Source organism: Schistocerca gregaria, unplaced genomic scaffold (genome assembly GCF_023897955.1).
Source record: "Schistocerca gregaria isolate iqSchGreg1 unplaced genomic scaffold, iqSchGreg1.2 ptg000180l, whole genome shotgun sequence".
Taxonomy (NCBI): domain Eukaryota; kingdom Metazoa; phylum Arthropoda; class Insecta; order Orthoptera; family Acrididae; genus Schistocerca; species Schistocerca gregaria.
In genome coordinates, this window is record NW_026061730.1 from 11,661,497 (window position 1) to 11,681,764 (window position 20,268).

The 20,268-nt window shown below is 49.4% G+C and overlaps 3 non-coding genes across 3 annotated transcripts; all 3 read right to left on the reverse strand.

Annotated features, from left to right (window-relative positions):
* Positions 1–10,413: 10,413 nt before the first annotated feature.
* Trnat-agu (transfer RNA threonine (anticodon AGU)) lies at positions 10,414–10,487 on the reverse strand. Its single transcript has one exon. It is a non-coding gene; the product is annotated as a tRNA-Thr (tRNA).
* A 2,835-nt stretch (positions 10,488–13,322) lies between these two features.
* On the reverse strand, positions 13,323–13,396 carry Trnat-agu (transfer RNA threonine (anticodon AGU)). The gene has a single exon. It is a non-coding gene; the product is annotated as a tRNA-Thr (tRNA).
* Positions 13,397–17,702: 4,306 nt separating this feature from the next.
* Trnat-agu (transfer RNA threonine (anticodon AGU)) lies at positions 17,703–17,776 on the reverse strand. The gene has a single exon. It is a non-coding gene; the product is annotated as a tRNA-Thr (tRNA).
* Between the last annotated feature and the right edge of the window lie 2,492 nt (positions 17,777–20,268).

Consider the following 20,268-nt stretch of genomic DNA (forward strand, 5'->3'; position numbering starts at 1 on the left):
CTATCGCAAAACATACAACTCACTCCATGAATTGATTGCTACGGCATCTGTTATCAGCAGTCACAACCAGCAACACCAGTAGCAGCCGACTGCACGCAAAGAATGGGAACGTGCAGTGGGATTTACGTGAAATCGGCGCAATTGTGGATGCTAATCGTTCCCTTGTATCTGCCTACACACCTCTGCCGGTTGGGAATTATTCCACTTGCATGGCAAGGTGCGCATGTAGGTGTGTTAAAAATTCTGGAGGCGCTGGGTATCGATCCCAGTACCTCTCGCACACTAAGCGAGCGCTCTACCATCTCAGCTACGCCCACCCCCCCGATAACTAGTAGTGCTACATACAGTCATATCAACGTCACAGACCCTCGCACTCCCATTATTCCGCAGACAAACACTACTCTCTATGAATCAGTGAGGGTGTCTTTCAGGTTTCGTGCATTCTGTATCGAATCGTAGTTGGCCACAATGAAAGTGGCACGCATAACGTCGAAAATAGAGTTCAGACACCGCTCTGAGTAAGACGAACGTGTTGTCCACCTCTAGACTTCAATGACGTTAAGCCGTGATACCTAAGACAGGTCTGCACTCGATAACAGCCGGTCCCCACACTTACATCTTGCTCTCCTTATGACAGTATACATCATATCAGTCTGTGACGCTGGTTTTGCAACTTCTTGCGTGCGTTTATGTTCGCCGCGACCAACACTTATCATGCACTGACCACAAAACATGGAGGAGCCGGGGCTTGAACCCGAGACCGTTCACACGCTAAGCGAACGATCTGCCAACTGAGCTACAACTACACACACGACAAAGCCTGGCTATTCTCCATTCTTTGCGACTCTGATGTGCACGGACACGATGGTTGGTTGGTTTGTAGCGGCGAAGGTACCAGAATACAAAGGCGCGGACACGTTCATATACACAAGAGTTCCAAGTAGTTTCGATGCTCTGGTATTACGAATGCAAATTCCGTCTGTTTTGAACGTCTTAAATTGAAAGGGCGGTCACAAATTGGTCCATTTCACTGCTTGTCCACAATCACACAGCACCTGAGGTAACAAGCACATCTCGAGCCCTATTGTGCTCTCCATTGTTCATGCCAACTCAGTGCCTCGCTCTGTGCTACTGTGTAAACTCTTGTCGTCCAACTGCAAAACACTGGGACACAACAAGTTTCCGCGTCCCCATTGCACTGATCGTACTACGAAACGCTCCCCAAACTTGGCAATCACCCATGCAGATGACTTTTCCGACTTTACACGACGCTCACGCAACGCTCACGCTAGTGACAGCCTTATTTATAGTTCGACGTCGTGCCAAAGCGAATGAGCACATTTCGCCTACGGCTTAGGCCGCTCTTCTAGTGTGGCTGCTCTGTGTCTGCAGGCTGCGAGGGGCTGCAAGCTTCCTGTGTTCGCACCTATATCACCTGTGCTTCCTTGTCAGAGACAGACTATCGCAAAACATACAACTCACTCCATGAATTGATTGCTACGGCATCTGTTATCAGCAGTCACAACCAGCAACACCAGTAGCAGCCGACTGCACGCAAAGAATGGGAACGTGCAGTGGGATTTACGTGAAATCGGCGCAATTGTGGATGCTAATCGTTCGCTTGTATCTGCCTACACACCTCTGCCGGTTGGGAATTATTCCACTTGCATGGCAAGGTGCGCATGTAGGTGTGTTAAAAATTCTGGAGGCGCTGGGTATCGATCCCAGTACCTCTCACACACTAAGCGAGCGCTCTACAATCTGAGCTACGCTCCCCCCCCCCCCCCCCCGATAACTAGTAGTGCTACATACAATCATATCAACGTCACAGACCCTAGCACTCCCATTATTCCGCAGACAAACACAACTCTCTATGAATCAGTGAGGGTGTCTTTCAGGTTTCGTGCATTCTGTACCGAATCGTAGTTGGCCACGATGAAAGTGGCACGCATAACGTCGAAAATAGAGTTCAGACACCGCTCTGAGTAAGACGAACGTGTTGTCCACCTCTAGACTTCAATGACGTTAAGCTGTGATACCTAAGACAGGTCTGCACTCGATAACAGCCGGTCCCCACACTTACATCTTGCTCTCCTTATGACAGTATACATCATATCAGTCTGTGACGCTGGTTTTGCAACTTCTTGCGTGCGTTTATGTTCGCCGCGACCAACACTTACCATGCACTGACCACAAAACATGGAGGAGCCGGGGCTTGAACCCGAGACCGTTCACACGCTAAGCGAACGATCTGCCAACTGAGCTACAACTACACACACGACCAAGCCTGGCTATTCTCCATTCTTTGCGACTCTGATGTGCACGGACACGATGGTTGGTTGGTTTGTAGCGGCGAAGGTACCAGAATACAAAGGCGCGGACACGTTCATATACACAAGAGTTCCAAGTAGTTTCGATGCTCTGGTATTACGAATGCAAATTCCGTCTGTTTTGAACGTCTTAAATTGAAAGGGCGGTCACAAATTGGTCCATTTCACTCCTTGTCCACAATCACACAGCACCTGAGGTAACAAGCACATCTCGAGCCCTATTGTGCTCTCCATTGTTCATGCCAACTCAGTGCCTCGCTCTGTGCTACTGTGTAAACTCTTGTCGTCCAACTGCAAAACACTGGGACACAACAAGTTTCCGCGTCCCCATTGCACTGATCGTACTACGAAACGCTCCCCAAACTTGGCAATCACCCATGCAGATGACTTTTCCGACTTTACACGACGCTCACGCAACGCTCACGCTAGTGACAGCCTTATTTATAGTTCGACGTCGTGCCAAAGCGAATGAGCACATTTCGCCTACGGCTTAGGCCGCTCTTCTAGTGTGGCTGCTCTGTGTCTGCAGGCTGCGAGGGGCTGCAAGCTTCCTGTGTTCGCACCTATATCACCTGTGCTTCCTTGTCAGAGACAGACTATCGCAAAACATACAACTCACTCCATGAATTGATTGCTACGGCATCTGTTATCAGCAGTCACAACCAGCAACACCAGTAGCAGCCGACTGCACGCAAAGAATGGGAACGTGCAGTGGGATTTACGTGAAATCGGCGCAATTGTGGATGCTAATCGTTCGCTTGTATCTGCCTACACACCTCTGCCGGTTGGGAATTATTCCACTTGCATGGCAAGGTGCGCATGTAGGTGTGTTAAAAATTCTGGAGGCGCTGGGTATCGATCCCAGTACCTCTCACACACTAAGCGAGCGCTCTACAATCTGAGCTACGCCCCCCCCCCCCCCCCCGATAACTAGTAGTGCTACATACAATCATATCAACGTCACAGACCCTAGCACTCCCATTATTCCGCAGACAAACACAACTCTCTATGAATCAGTGAGGGTGTCTTTCAGGTTTCGTGCATTCTGTACCGAATCGTAGTTGGCCACGATGAAAGTGGCACGCATAACGTCGAAAATAGAGTTCAGACACCGCTCTGAGTAAGACGAACGTGTTGTCCACCTCTAGACTTCAATGACGTTAAGCTGTGATACCTAAGACAGGTCTGCACTCGATAACAGCCGGTCCCCACACTTACATCTTGCTCTCCTTATGACAGTATACATCATATCAGTCTGTGACGCTGGTTTTGCAACTTCTTGCGTGCGTTTATGTTCGCCGCGACCAACACTTACCATGCACTGACCACAAAACATGGAGGAGCCGGGGCTTGAACCCGAGACCGTTCACACGCTAAGCGAACGATCTGCCAACTGAGCTACAACTACACACACGACCAAGCCTGGCTATTCTCCATTCTTTGCGACTCTGATGTGCACGGACACGATGGTTGGTTGGTTTGTAGCGGCGAAGGTACCAGAATACAAAGGCGCGGACACGTTCATATACACAAGAGTTCCAAGTAGTTTCGATGCTCTGGTATTACGAATGCAAATTCCGTCTGTTTTGAACGTCTTAAATTGAAAGGGCGGTCACAAATTGGTCCATTTCACTCCTTGTCCACAATCACACAGCACCTGAGGTAACAAGCACATCTCGAGCCCTATTGTGCTCTCCATTGTTCATGCCAACTCAGTGCCTCGCTCTTTGCTACTGTGTAAAACTCTTGTCGTCCAACTGCAAAACACTGGGACACAACAAGTTTCCGCGTCCCCATTGCACTGATCGTACTACGAAACGCTCCCCAAACTTGGCAATCACCCATGCAGATGACTTTTCCGACTTTACACGACGCTCACGCAACGCTCACGCTAGTGACAGCCTTATTTATAGTTCGACGTCGCGCCAAAGCGAATGAGCACATTTCGCCTACGGCTTAGGCCGCTCTTCTAGTGTGGCTGCTCTGTGTCTGCAGGCAGCGAGGGGCTGCAAGCTTCCTGTGTTCGCACCTATATCACCTGTGCTTCCTTGTCAGAGACAGACTATCGCAAAACATACAACTCACTCCATGAATTGATTGCTACGGCATCTGTTATCAGCAGTCACAACCAGCAACACCAGTAGCAGCCGACTGCACGCAAAGAATGGGAACGTGCAGTGGGATTTACGTGAAATCGGCGCAATTGTGGATGCTAATCGTTCGCTTGTATCTGCCTACACACCTCTGCCGGTTGGGAATTATTCCACTTGCATGGCAAGATGCGCATGTAGGTGTGTTAAAAATTCTGGAGGCGCTGGGTATCGATCCCAGTACCTCTCGCACACTAAGCGACCGCTCTACCATCTGAGCTACGCCCACCCCCCCGATAACTAGTAGTGCTACATACAGTCATATCAACGTCACAGACCCTCGCACTCCCATTATTCCGCAGACAAACACTACTCTCTATGAATCAGTGAGGGTGTCTTTCAGGTTTCGTGCATTCTGTATCGAATCGTAGTTGGCCACAATGAAAGTGGCACGCATAACGTCGAAAATAGAGTTCAGACACCGCTCTGAGTAAGACGAACGTGTTGTCCACCTCTAGACTTCAATGACGTTAAGCCGTGATACCTAAGACAGGTCTGCACTCGATAACAGCCGGTCCCCACACTTACATCTTGCTCTCCTTATGAAAGTATACATCATATCAGTCTGTGACGCTGGTTTTGCAACTTCTTGCGTGCGTTTATGTTCGCCGCGACCAACACTTACCATGCACTGACCACAAAACATGGAGGAGCCGGGGCTTGAACCCGAGACCGATCACACGCTAAGCGAACGATCTGCCAACTGAGCTACAACTACACACACGACCAAGCCTGGCTATTCTCCATTCTTTGCGACTCTGATGTGCACGGACACGATGGTTGGTTGGTTTGTAGCGGCGAAGGTACCAGAATACAAAGGCGCGGACACGTTCATATACACAAGAGTTCCAAGTAGTTTCGATGCTCTGGTATTACGAATGCAAATTCCGTCTGTTTTGAACGTCTTAAATTGAAAGGGCGGTCACAAATTGGTCCATTTCACTCCTTGTCCACAATCACACAGCACCTGAGGTAACAAGCACATCTCGAGCCCTATTGTGCTCTCCATTGTTCATGCCAACTCAGTGCCTCGCTCTTTGCTACTGTGTAAAACTCTTGTCGTCCAACTGCAAAACACTGGGACACAACAAGTTTCCGCGTCCCCATTGCACTGATCGTACTACGAAACGCTCCCCAAACTTGGCAATCACCCATGCAGATGACTTTTCCGACTTTACACGACGCTCACGCTAGTGACAGCCTTATTTATAGTTCGACGTCGCGCCAAAGCGAATGAGCACATTTCGCCTACGGCTTAGGCCGCTCTTCTAGTGTGGCTGCTCTGTGTCTGCAGGCAGCGAGGGGCTGCAAGCTTCCTGTGTTCACACCTATATCACCTGTGCTTCCTTGTCAGAGACAGACTATCGCAAAACATACAACTCACTCCATGAATTGATTGCTACGGCATCTGTTATCAGCAGTCACAACCAGCAACACCAGTAGCAGCCGACTGCACGCAAAGAATGGGAACGTGCAGTGGGATTTACGTGAAATCGGCGCAATTGTGGATGCTAATCGTTCGCTTGTATCTGCCTACACACCTCTGCCGGTTGGGAATTATTCCACTTGCATGGCAAGGTGCGCATGTAGGTGTGTTAAAAATTCTGGAGGCGCTGGGTATCGATCCCAGTACCTCTCACACACTAAGCGAGCGCTCTACCATCTGAGCTACGCCCACCCCCCCGATAACTAGTAGTGCTACATACAGTCATATCAACGTCACAGACCCTCGCACTCCCATTATTCCGCAGACAAACACTACTCTCTATGAATCAGTGAGGGTGTCTTTCAGGTTTCGTGCATTCTGTATCGAATCGTAGTTGGCCACAATGAAAGTGGCACGCATAACGTCGAAAATAGAGTTCAGACACCGCTCTGAGTAAGACGAACGTGTTGTCCACCTCTAGACTTCAATGACGTTAAGCCGTGATACCTAAGACAGGTCTGCACTCGATAACAGCCGGTCCCCACACTTACATCTTGCTCTCCTTATGAAAGTATACATCATATCAGTCTGTGACGCTGGTTTTGCAACTTCTTGCGTGCGTTTATGTTCGCCGCGACCAACACTTACCATGCACTGACCACAAAACATGGAGGAGCCGGGGCTTGAACCCGAGACCGTTCACACGCTAAGCGAACCATCTGCCAACTGAGCTACAACTACACACACGACCAAGCCTGGCTATTCTCCATTCTTTGCGACTCTGATGTGCACGGACACGATGGTTGGTTGGTTTGTAGCGGCGAAGGTACCAGAATACAAAGGCGCGGACACGTTCATATACACAAGAGTTCCAAGTAGTTTCGATGCTCTGGTATTACGAATGCAAATTCCGTCTGTTTTGAACGTCTTAAATTGAAAGGGCGGTCACAAATTGGTCCATTTCACTCCTTGTCCACAATCACACAGCACCTGAGGTAACAAGCACATCTCGAGCCCTATTGTGCTCTCCATTGTTCATGCCAACTCAGTGCCTCGCTCTTTGCTACTGTGTAAAACTCTTGTCGTCCAACTGCAAAACACTGGGACACAACAAGTTTCCGCGTCCCCATTGCACTGATCGTACTACGAAACGCTCCCCAAACTTGGCAATCACCCATGCAGATGACTTTTCCGACTTTACACGACGCTCACGCAACGCTCACGCTAGTGACAGCCTTATTTATAGTTCGACGTCGCGCCAAAGCGAATGAGCACATTTCGCCTACGGCTTAGGCCGCTCTTCTAGTGTGGCTGCTCTGTGTCTGCAGGCAGCGAGGGGCTGCAAGCTTCCTGTGTTCGCACCTGTATCACCTGTGCTTCCTTGTCAGAGACAGACTATCGCAAAACATACAACTCACTCCATGAATTGATTGCTACGGCATCTGTTATCAGCAGTCACAACCAGCAACACCAGTAGCAGCCGACTGCACGCAAAGAATGGGAACGTGCAGTGGGATTTACGTGAAATCGGCGCAATTGTGGATGCTAATCGTTCGCTTGTATCTGCCTACACACCTCTGCCGGTTGGGAATTATTCCACTTGCATGGCAAGGTGCTCATGTAGGTGCGCTAAGCGAGCGCTCTACCATCTGAGCTACGCCCACCCCCCCGATAACTAGTAGTGCTACATACAGTCATATCAACGTCACAGACCCTCGCACTCCCATTATTCCGCAGACAAACACTACTCTCTATGAATCAGTGAGGGTGTCTTTCAGGTTTCGTGCATTCTGTATCGAATCGTAGTTGGCCACAATGAAAGTGGCACGCATAACGTCGAAAATAGAGTTCAGACACCGCTCTGAGTAAGACGAACGTGTTGTCCACCTCTAGACTTCAATGACGTTAAGCCGTGATACCTAAGACAGGTCTGCACTCGATAACAGCCGGTCCCCACACTTACATCTTGCTCTCCTTATGACAGTATACATCATATCAGTCTGTGACGCTGGTTTTGCAACTTCTTGCGTGCGTTTATGTTCGCCGCGACCAACACTTACCATGCACTGACCACAAAACATGGAGGAGCCGTTGCTTGAACCCGAGACCGTTCACACGCTAAGCGAACGATCTGCCAACTGAGCTACATCTACACACACGACCAAGCCTGGCTATTCTCCATTCTTTGCGACTCTGATGTGCACGGACACGATGGTTGGTTGGTTTGTAGCGGCGAAGGTACCAGAATACAAAGGCGCGGACACGTTCATATACACAAGAGTTCCAAGTAGTTTCGATGCTCTGGTATTACGAATGCAAATTCCGTCTGTTTTGAACGTCTTAAATTGAAAGGGCGGTCACAAATTGGTCCATTTCACTCCTTGTCCACAATCACACAGCACCTGAGGTAACAAGCACATCTCGAGCCCTATTGTGCTCTCCATTGTTCATGCCAACTCAGTGCCTCGCTCTTTGCTACTGTGTAAAACTCTTGTCGTCCAACTGCAAAACACTGGGACACAACAAGTTTCCGCGTCCCCATTGCACTGATCGTACTACGAAACGCTCCCCAAACTTGGCAATCACCCATGCAGATGACTTTTCCGACTTTACACGACGCTCACGCAACGCTCACGCTAGTGACAGCCTTATTTATAGTTCGACGTCGCGCCAAAGCGAATGAGCACATTTCGCCTACGGCTTAGGCCGCTCTTCTAGTGTGGCTGCTCTGTGTCTGCAGGCAGCGAGGGGCTGCAAGCTTCCTGTGTTCGCACCTATATCACCTGTGCTTCCTTGTCAGAGACAGACTATCGCAAAACATACAACTCACTCCATGAATTGATTGCTACGGCATCTGTTATCAGCAGTCACAACCAGCAACACCAGTAGCAGCCGACTGCACGCAAAGAATGGGAACGTGCAGTGGGATTTACGTGAAATCGGCGCAATTGTGGATGCTAATCGTTCGCTTGTATCTGCCTACACACCTCTGCCGGTTGGGAATTATTCCTCTTACATGGCAAGGTGCGCATGTAGGTGTGTTAAAAATTCTGGAGGCGCTGGGTATCGATCCCAGTACTTCTCGCACACTAAGCGAGCGCTCTACCATCTGAGCTACGCCCACCCCCCCGATAACTAGTAGTGCTACATACAGTCATATCAACGTCACAGACCCTCGCTCTCCCATTATTCCGCAAACACCACTCTCTATAAATCAGTGAGGGTGTCTTTCAGGTTTCGTGCATTCTGTATCGAATCGTAGTTGGCCACAATGAAAGTGGCACGCATAACGTCGAAAATAAAGTTCAGACACTGCTCTGAGTAAGACGAACGTATTGTCCACCTCTAGACTTCAATGACGTTAAGCCGTGATACCTAAGACAGGTCTGCACTCGATAACAGCCGGTCCCCACACTTACATCTTGCTCTCCTTATGACAGTATACATCATATCAGTCTGTGACACTGGTTTTGAAACTTCTTGCGTGCGTTTATGTTCGCCGCCACCAACACTTACCATGCACTGACCACAAAACATGGAGGAGCCGGGGCTTGAACCCGAGACCGTTCACACGCTAAGCGAACGATCTGCCAACTGAGCTACAGCTACACACACGACCAAGCCTGGCTATTCTCCATTCTTTGCGACTCTGATGTGCACGGACACGATGGTTGGTTGGTTTGTAGCGGCGAAGGTACCAGAATACAAAGGCGCGGACACGTTCATATACACAAGAGTTCCAAGTAGTTTCGATGCTCTGGTATTACGAATGCAAATTCCTTCTGTTTTGAACGTATTAAATTGAAAGGGCGGTCACAAATTGGTCCATTTCACTCCTTGTCCACAATCACACAGCACCTGAGGTAACAAGCACATCTCGAGCCCTATTGTGCTCTCCATTGTTCATGCCAACTCAGTGCCTCGCTCTTTGCTACTGTGTAAAACTCTTGTCGTCCAACTGCAAAACACTGGGACACAACAAGTTTCCGCGTCCCCATTGCACTGATCGTACTACGAAACGCTCCCCAAACTTGGCAATCACCCATGCAGATGACTTTTCCGACTTTACACGACGCTCACGCAACGCTCACGCTAGTGACAGCCTTATTTATAGTTCGACGTCGCGCCAAAGCGAATGAGCACCTTTCGCCTACGGCTTAGGCCGCTCTTCTAGTGTGGCTGCTCTGTGTCTGCAGGCAGCGAGGGGCTGCAAGCTTTCTGTGTTCGCACCTATATCACCTGTGCTTCCTTGTCAGAGACAGACTATCGCAAAACATACAACTCACTCCATGAATTGATTGCTACGGCATCTGTTATCAGCAGTCACAACCAGCAACACCAGTAGCAGCCGACTGCACGCAAAGAATGGGAACGTGCAGTGGGATTTACGTGAAATCGGCGCAATTGTGGATGCTAATCGTTCACTTGTATCTGCCTACACACCTCTGCCGGTTGGGAATTATTCCACTTGCATGGCAAGGTGCGCATGTAGGTGTGTTAAAAATTCTGGAGGCGCTGGGTATCGATCCCAGTACCTCTCGCACACTAAGCGAGCGCTCTACCATCTGAGCTACGCCCACCCCCCCGATAACTAGTAGTGCTACATACAGTCATATCAACGTCACAGACCCTCGCACTCCCATTATTCCGCAGACAAACACTACTCTCTATGAATCAGTGAGGGTGTCTTTCAGGTTTCGTGCATTCTGTATCGAATCGTAGTTGGCCACAATGAAAGTGGCACGCATAATGTCGAAAATAGAGTTCAGACACCGCTCTGAGTAAGACGAACGTGTTGTCCACCTCTAGACTTCAATGACGTTAAGCCGTGATACCTAAGACAGGTCTGCACTCGATAACAGCCGGTCCCCACACTTACATCTTGCTCTCCTTATGACAGTATACATCATATCAGTCTGTGACGCTGGTTTTGCAACTTCTTGCGTGCGTTTATGTTCGCCGCGACCAACACTTACCATGCACTGACCACAAAACATGGAGGAGCCGTTGCTTGAACCCGAGACCGTTCACACGCTAAGCGAACGATCTGCCAACTGAGCTACAACTACACACACGACCAAGCCTGGCTATTCTCCATTCTTTGCGACTCTGATGTGCACGGACACGATGGTTGGTTGGTTTGTAGCGGCGAAGGTACCAGAATACAAAGGCGCGGACACGTTCATATACACAAGAGTTCCAAGTAGTTTCGATGCTCTGGTATTACGAATGCAAATTCCGTCTGTTTTGAACGTCTTAAATTGAAAGGGCGGTCACAAATTGGTCCATTTCACTCCTTGTCCACAATCACACAGCACCTGAGGTAACAAGCACATCTCGAGCCCTACTGTGCTCTCCATTGTTCATGCCAACTCAGTGCCTCGCTCTTTGCTACTGTGTAAAACTCTTGTCGTCCAACTGCAAAACACTGGGACACAACAAGTTTCCGCGTCCCCATTGCACTGATCGTACTACGAAACGCTCCCCAAACTTGGCAATCACCCATGCAGATGACTTTTCCGACTTTACACGACGCTCACGCAACGCTCACGCTAGTGACAGCCTTATTTATAGTTCGACGTCGCGCCAAAGCGAATGAGCACATTTCGCCTACGGCTTAGGCCGCTCTTCTAGTGTGGCTGCTCTGTGTCTGCAGGCAGCGAGGGGCTGCAAGCTTCCTGTGTTCGCACCTATATCACCTGTGCTTCCTTGTCAGAGACAGACTATCGCAAAACATACAACTCACTCCATGAATTGATTGCTACGGCATCTGTTATCAGCAGTCACAACCAGCAACACCAGTAGCAGCCGACTGCACGCAAAGAATGGGAACGTGCAGTGGGATTTACGTGAAATCGGCGCAATTGTGGATGCTAATCGTTCGCTTGTATCTGCCTACACACCTCTGCCGGTTGGGAATTATTCCACTTGCATGGCAAGGTGCGCATGTAGGTGTGTTAAAAATTCTGGAGGCGCTGGGTATCGATGCCAGTACCTCTCGCACACTAAGCGAGCGCTCTACCATCTGAGCTACGCCCACCCCCCCGATAACTAGTAGTGCTACATACAGTCATATCAACGTCACAGACCCTCGCACTCCCATTATTCCGCAGACAAACACTACTCTCTATGAATCAGTGAGGGTGTCTTTCAGGTTTCGTGCATTCTGTATCGAATCGTAGTTGGCCACAATGAAAGTGGCACGCATAACGTCGAAAATAGAGTTCAGACACCGCTCTGAGTAAGACGAACGTGTTGTCCACCTCTAGACTTCAATGACGTTAAGCCGTGATACCTAAGACAGGTCTGCACTCGATAACAGCCGGTCCCCACACTTACATCTTGCTCTCCTTATGACAGTATACATCATATCAGTCTGTGACGCTGGTTTTGCAACTTCTTGCGTGCGTTTATGTTCGCCGCGACCAACACTTACCATGCACTGACCACAAAACATGGAGGAGCCGTTGCTTGAACCCGAGACCGTTCACACGCTAAGCGAACGATCTGCCAACTGAGCTACATCTACACACACGACCAAGCCTGGCTATTCTCCATTCTTTGCGACTCTGATGTGCACGGACACGATGGTTGGTTGGTTTGTAGCGGCGAAGGTACCAGAATACAAAGGCGCGGACACGTTCATATACACAAGAGTTCCAAGTAGTTTCGATGCTCTGGTATTACGAATGCAAATTCCGTCTGTTTTGAACGTCTTAAATTGAAAGGGCGGTCACAAATTGGTCCATTTCACTCCTTGTCCACAATCACACAGCACCTGAGGTAACAAGCACATCTCGAGCCCTATTGTGCTCTCCATTGTTCATGCCAACTCAGTGCCTCGCTCTTTGCTACTGTGTAAAACTCTTGTCGTCCAACTGCAAAACACTGGGACACAACAAGTTTCCGCGTCCCCATTGCACTGATCGTACTACGAAACGCTCCCCAAACTTGGCAATCACCCATGCAGATGACTTTTCCGACTTTACACGACGCTCACGCTAGTGACAGCCTAATTTATAGTTCGACGTCGCGCCAAAGCGAATGAGCACCTTTCGCCTACGGCTTAGGCCGCTCTTCTAGTGTGGCTGCTCTGTGTCTGCAGGCAGCGAGGGGCTGCAAGCTTCCTGTGTTCGCACCTATATCACCTGTGCTTCCTTGTCAGAGACAGACTATCGCAAAACATACAACTCACTCCATGAATTGATTGCTACGGCATCTGTTATCAGCAGTCACAACCAGCAACACCAGTAGCAGCCGACTGCACGCAAAGAATGGGAACGTGCAGTGGGATTTACGTGAAATCGGCGCAATTGTGGATGCTAATCGTTCACTTGTATCTGCCTACACACCTCTGCCGGTTGGGAATTATTCCACTTGCATGGCAAGGTGCGCATGTAGGTGTGTTAAAAATTCTGGAGGCGCTGGGTATCGATCCCAGTACCTCTCGCACACTAAGCGAGCGCTCTACCATCTGAGCTACGCCCACCCCCCCGGTAACTAGTAGTGCTACATACAGTCATATCAACGTCACAGACCCTCGCACTCCCATTATTCCGCAGACAAACACTACTCTCTATGAATCAGTGAGGGTGTCTTTCAGGTTTCGTGCATTCTGTATCGAATCGTAGTTGGCCACAATGAAAGTGGCACGCATAACGTCGAAAATAGAGTTCAGACACCGCTCTGAGTAAGACGAACGTGTTGTCCACCTCTAGACTTCAATGACGTTAAGCCGTGATACCTAAGACAGGTCTGCACTCGATAACAGCCGGTCCCCACACTTACATCTTGCTCTCCTTATGACAGTATACATCATATCAGTCTGTGACGCTGGTTTTGCAACTTCTTGCGTGCGTTTATGTTCGCCGCGACCAACACTTACCATGCACTGACCACAAAACATGGAGGAGCCGTTGCTTGAACCCGAGACCGTTCACACGCTAAGCGAACGATCTGCCAACTGAGCTACAACTACACACACGACCAAGCCTGGCTATTCTCCATTCTTTGCGACTCTGATGTGCACGGACACGATGGTTGGTTGGTTTGTAGCGGCGAAGGTACCAGAATACAAAGGCGCGGACACGTTCATATACACAAGAGTTCCAAGTAGTTTCGATGCTCTGGTATTACGAATGCAAATTCCGTCTGTTTTGAACGTCTTAAATTGAAAGGGCGGTCACAAATTGGTCCATTTCACTCCTTGTCCACAATCACACAGCACCTGAGGTAACAAGCACATCTCGAGCCCTACTGTGCTCTCCATTGTTCATGCCAACTCAGTGCCTCGCTCTTTGCTACTGTGTAAAACTCTTGTCGTCCAACTGCAAAACACTGGGACACAACAAGTTTCCGCGTCCCCATTGCACTGATCGTACTACGAAACGCTCCCCAAACTTGGCAATCACCCATGCAGATGACTTTTCCGACTTTACACGACGCTCACGCAACGCTCACGCTAGTGACAGCCTTATTTATAGTTCGACGTCGCGCCAAAGCGAATGAGCACATTTCGCCTACGGCTTAGGCCGCTCTTCTAGTGTGGCTGCTCTGTGTCTGCAGGCAGCGAGGGGCTGCAAGCTTCCTGTGTTCGCACCTATATCACCTGTGCTTCCTTGTCAGAGACAGACTATCGCAAAACATACAACTCACTCCATGAATTGATTGCTACGGCATCTGTTATCAGCAGTCACAACCAGCAACACCAGTAGCAGCCAACTGCACGCAAAGAATGGGAACGTGCAGTGGGATTTACGTGAAATCGGCGCAATTGTGGATGCTAATCGTTCGCTTGTATCTGCCTACACACCTCTGCCGGTTGGGAATTATTCCACTTGCATGGCAAGGTGCGCATGTAGGTGTGTTAAAAATTCAGGAGGCGCTGGGTATCGATCCCAGTACCTCTCGCACACTAAGCGAGCGCTCTACCATCTGAGCTACGCCCACCCCCCCGATAACTAGTAGTGCTACATACAGTCATATCAACGTCACAGACCCTCGCACTCCCATTATTCCGCAGACAAACACTACTCTCTATGAATCAGTGAGGGTGTCTTTCAGGTTTCGTGCATTCTGTATCGAATCGTAGTTGGCCACAATGAAAGTGGCACGCATAACGTCGAAAATAGAGTTCAGACACCGCTCTGAGTAAGACGAACGTGTTGTCCACCTCTAGACTTCAATGACGTTAAGCCGTGATACCTAAGACAGGTCTGCACTCGATAACAGCCGGTCCCCACACTTACATCTTGCTCTCCTTATGACAGTATACATCATATCAGTCTGTGACGCTGGTTTTGCAACTTCTTGCGTGCGTTTATGTTCGCCGCGACCAACACTTACCATGCACTGACCACAAAACATGGAGGAGCCGTTGCTTGAACCCGAGACCGTTCACACGCTAAGCGAACGATCTGCCAACTGAGCTACATCTACACACACGACCAAGCCTGGCTATTCTCCATTCTTTGCGACTCTGATGTGCACGGACACGATGGTTGGTTGGTTTGTAGCGGCGAAGGTACCAGAATACAAAGGCGCGGACACGTTCATATACACAAGAGTTCCAAGTAGTTTCGATGCTCTGGTATTACGAATGCAAATTCCGTCTGTTTTGAACGTCTTAAATTGAAAGGGCGGTCACAAATTGGTCCATTTCACTCCTTGTCCACAATCACACAGCACCTGAGGTAACAAGCACATCTCGAGCCCTATTGTGCTCTCCATTGTTCATGCCAACTCAGTGCCTCGCTCTTTGCTACTGTGTAAAACTCTTGTCGTCCAACTGCAAAACACTGGGACACAACAAGTTTCCGCGTCCCCATTGCACTGATCGTACTACGAAACGCTCCCCAAACTTGGCAATCACCCATGCAGATGACTTTTCCGACTTTACACGACGCTCACGCAACGCTCACGCTAGTGACAGCCTTATTTATAGTTCGACGTCGCGCCAAAGCGAATGAGCACCTTTCGCCTACGGCTTAGGCCGCTCTTCTAGTGTGGCTGCTCTGTGTCTGCAGGCAGCGAGGGGCTGCAAGCTTTCTGTGTTCGCACCTATATCACCTGTGCTTCCTTGTCAGAGACAGACTATCGCAAAACATACAACTCACTCCATGAATTGATTGCTACGGCATCTGTTATCAGCAGTCACAACCAGCAACACCAGTAGCAGCCGACTGCACGCAAAGAATGGGAACGTGCAGTGGGATTTACGTGAAATCGGCGCAATTGTGGATGCTAATCGTTCGCTTGTATCTGCCTACACACCTCTGCCGGTTGGGAATTATTCCACTTGCATGGCAAGGTGCGCATGTAGGTGTGTTAAAAATTCTGGAGGCGCTGGGTATCGATGCCAGTACCTCTCGCACACTAAGCGAGCGCTCTACCATCTGAGCTACGCCCACCCCCCCGATAACTAGTAGTGCTACATACAGTCATATCAACGTCACAGACCCTCGCACTCCCATTATTCCGCAGACAAACACTACTCTCTATGAATCAGTGAGGGTGTCTTTCAGGTTTCGTGCATTCTGTATCGAATCGTAGTTGGCCACAATGAAAGTGGCACGCATAACGTCGAAAATAGAGTTCAGACACCGCTCTGAGTAAGACGAACGTGTTGTCCACCTCTAGACTTCAATGACGTTAAGCCGTGATACCTAAGACAGGTCTGCACTCGATAACAGCCGGTCCCCACACTTACATCTTGCTCTCCTTATGACAGTATACATCATATCAGTCTGTGACGCTGGTTTTGCAACTTCTTGCGTGCGTTTATGTTCGCCGCGACCAACACTTACCATGCACTGACCACAAAACATGGAGGAGCCGTTGCTTGAACCCGAGACCGTTCACACGCTAAGCGAACGATCTGCCAACTGAGCTACATCTACACACACGACCAAGCCTGGCTATTCTCCATTCTTTGCGACTCTGATGTGCACGGACACGATGGTTGGTTGGTTTGTAGCGGCGAAGGTACCAGAATACAAAGGCGCGGACACGTTCATATACACAAGAGTTCCAAGTAGTTTCGATGCTCTGGTATTACGAATGCAAATTCCGTCTGTTTTGAACGTCTTAAATTGAAAGGGCGGTCACAAATTGGTCCATTTCACTCCTTGTCCACAATCACACAGCACCTGAGGTAACAAGCACATCTCGAGCCCTATTGTGCTCTCCATTGTTCATGCCAACTCAGTGCCTCGCTCTTTGCTACTGTGTAAAACTCTTGTCGTCCAACTGCAAAACACTGGGACACAACAAGTTTCCGCGTCCCCATTGCACTGATCGTACTACGAAACGCTCCCCAAACTTGGCAATCACCCATGCAGATGACTTTTCCGACTTTACACGACGCTCACGCAACGCTCACGCTAGTGACAGCCTTATTTATAGTTCGACGTCGCGCCAAAGCGAATGAGCACCTTTCGCCTACGGCTTAGGCCGCTCTTCTAGTGTGGCTGCTCTGTGTCTGCAGGCAGCGAGGGGCTGCAAGCTTTCTGTGTTCGCACCTATATCACCTGTGCTTCCTTGTCAGAGACAGACTATCGCAAAACATACAACTCACTCCATGAATTGATTGCTACGGCATCTGTTATCAGCAGTCACAACCAGCAACACCAGTAGCAGCCGACTGCACGCAAAGAATGGGAACGTGCAGTGGGATTTACGTGAAATCGGCGCAATTGTGGATGCTAATCGTTCGCTTGTATCTGCCTACACACCTCTGCCGGTTGGGAATTATTCCACTTGCATGGCAAGGTGCGCATGTAGGTGTGTTAAAAATTCTGGAGGCGCTGGGTATCGATCCCAGTACCTCTCGCACACTAAGCGAGCGCTCTACCATCTGAGCTACGCCCACCCCCCCGATAACTAGTAGTGCTACATACAGTCATATCAACGTCACAGACCCTCGCACTCCCATTATTCCGCAGACAAACACTACTCTCTATGAATCAGTGAGGGTGTCTTTCAGGTTTCGTGCATTCTGTATCGAATCGTAGTTGGCCACAATGAAAGTGGCACGCATAACGTCGAAAATAGAGTTCAGACACCGCTCTGAGTAAGACGAACGTGTTGTCCACCTCTAGACTTCAATGACGTTAAGCCGTGATACCTAAGACAGGTCTGCACTCGATAACAGCCGGTCCCCACACTTACATCTTGCTCTCCTTATGACAGTATACATCATATCAGTCTGTGACGCTGGTTTTGCAACTTCTTGCGTGCGTTTATGTTCGCCGCGACCAACACTTACCATGCACTGACCACAAAACATGGAGGAGCCGTTGCTTGAACCCGAGACCGTTCACACGCTAAGCGAACGATCTGCCAACTGAGCTACATCTACACACACGACCAAGCCTGGCTATTCTCCATTCTTTGCGACTCTGATGTGCACGGACACGATGGTTGGTTGGTTTGTAGCGGCGAAGGTACCAGAATACAAAGGCGCGGACACGTTCATATACACAAGAGTTCCAAGTAGTTTCGATGCTCTGGTATTACGAATGCAAATTCCGTCTGTTTTGAACGTCTTAAATTGAAAGGGCGGTCACAAATTGGTCCATTTCACTCCTTGTCCACAATCACACAGCACCTGAGGTAACAAGCACATCTCGAGCCCTATTGTGCTCTCCATTGTTCATGCCAACTCAGTGCCTCGCTCTTTGCTACTGTGTAAAACTCTTGTCGTCCAACTGCAAAACACTGGGACACAACAAGTTTCCGCGTCCCCATTGCACTGATCGTACTACGAAACGCTCCCCAAACTTGGCAATCACCCATGCAGATGACTTTTCCGACTTTACACGACGCTCACGCAACGCTCACGCTAGTGACAGCCTTATTTATAGTTCGACGTCGCGCCAAAGCGAATGAGCACATTTCGCCTACGGCTTAGGCCGCTCTTCTAGTGTGGCTGCTCTGTGTCTGCAGGCAGCGAGGGGCTGCAAGCTTCCTGTGTTCGCACCTATATCACCTGTGCTTCCTTGTCAGAGACAGACTATCGCAAAACATACAACTCACTCCATGAATTGATTGCTACGGCATCTGTTATCAGCAGTCACAACCAGCAACACCAGTAGCAGCCGACTGCACGCAAAGAATGGGAACGTGCAGTGGGATTTACGTGAAATCGGCGCAATTGTGGATGCTAATCGTTCGCTTGTATCTGCCTACACACCTCTGCCGGTTGGGAATTATTCCACTTGCATGGCAAGGTGCGCATGTAGGTGTGTTAAAAATTCAGGAGGCGCTGGGTATCGATCCCAGTACCTCTCGCACACTAAGCGAGCGCTCTACCATCTGAGCTACGCCCACCCCCCCGATAACTAGTAGTGCTACATACAGTCATATCAACGTCACAGACCCTCGCACTCCCATTATTCCGCAGACAAACACTACTCTCTATGAATCAGTGAGGGTGTCTTTCAGGTTTCGTGCATTCTGTATCGAATCGTAGTTGGCCACAATGAAAGTGGCACGCATAACGTCGAAAATAGAGTTCAGACACCGCTCTGAGTAAGACGAACGTGTTGTCCACCTCTAGACTTCAATGACGTTAAGCCGTGATACCTAAGACAGGTCTGCACTCGATAACAGCCGGTCCCCACACTTACATCTTGCTCTCCTTATGACAGTATACATCATATCAGTCTGTGACGCTGGTTTTGCAACTTCTTGCGTGCGTTTATGTTCGCCGCGACCAACACTTACCATGCACTGACCACAAAACATGGAGGAGCCGTTGCTTGAACCCGAGACCGTTCACACGCTAAGCGAACGATCTGCCAACTGAGCTACATCTACACACACGACCAAGCCTGGCTATTCTCCATTCTTTGCGACTCTGATGTGCACGGACACGATGGTTGGTTGGTTTGTAGCGGCGAAGGTACCAGAATACAAAGGCGCGGACACGTTCATATACACAAGAGTTCCAAGTAGTTTCGATGCTCTGGTATTACGAATGCAAATTCCGTCTGTTTTGAACGTCTTAAATTGAAAGGGCGGTCACAAATTGGTCCATTTCACTCCTTGTCCACAATCACACAGCACCTGAGGTAACAAGCACATCTCGAGCCCTATTGTGCTCTCCATTGTTCATGCCAACTCAGTGCCTCGCTCTTTGCTACTGTGTAAAACTCTTGTCGTCCAACTGCAAAACACTGGGACACAACAAGTTTCCGCGTCCCCATTGCACTGATCGTACTACGAAACGCTCCCCAAACTTGGCAATCACCCATGCAGATGACTTTTCCGACTTTACACGACGCTCACGCAACGCTCACGCTAGTGACAGCCTTATTTATAGTTCGACGTCGCGCCAAAGCGAATGAGCACCTTTCGCCTA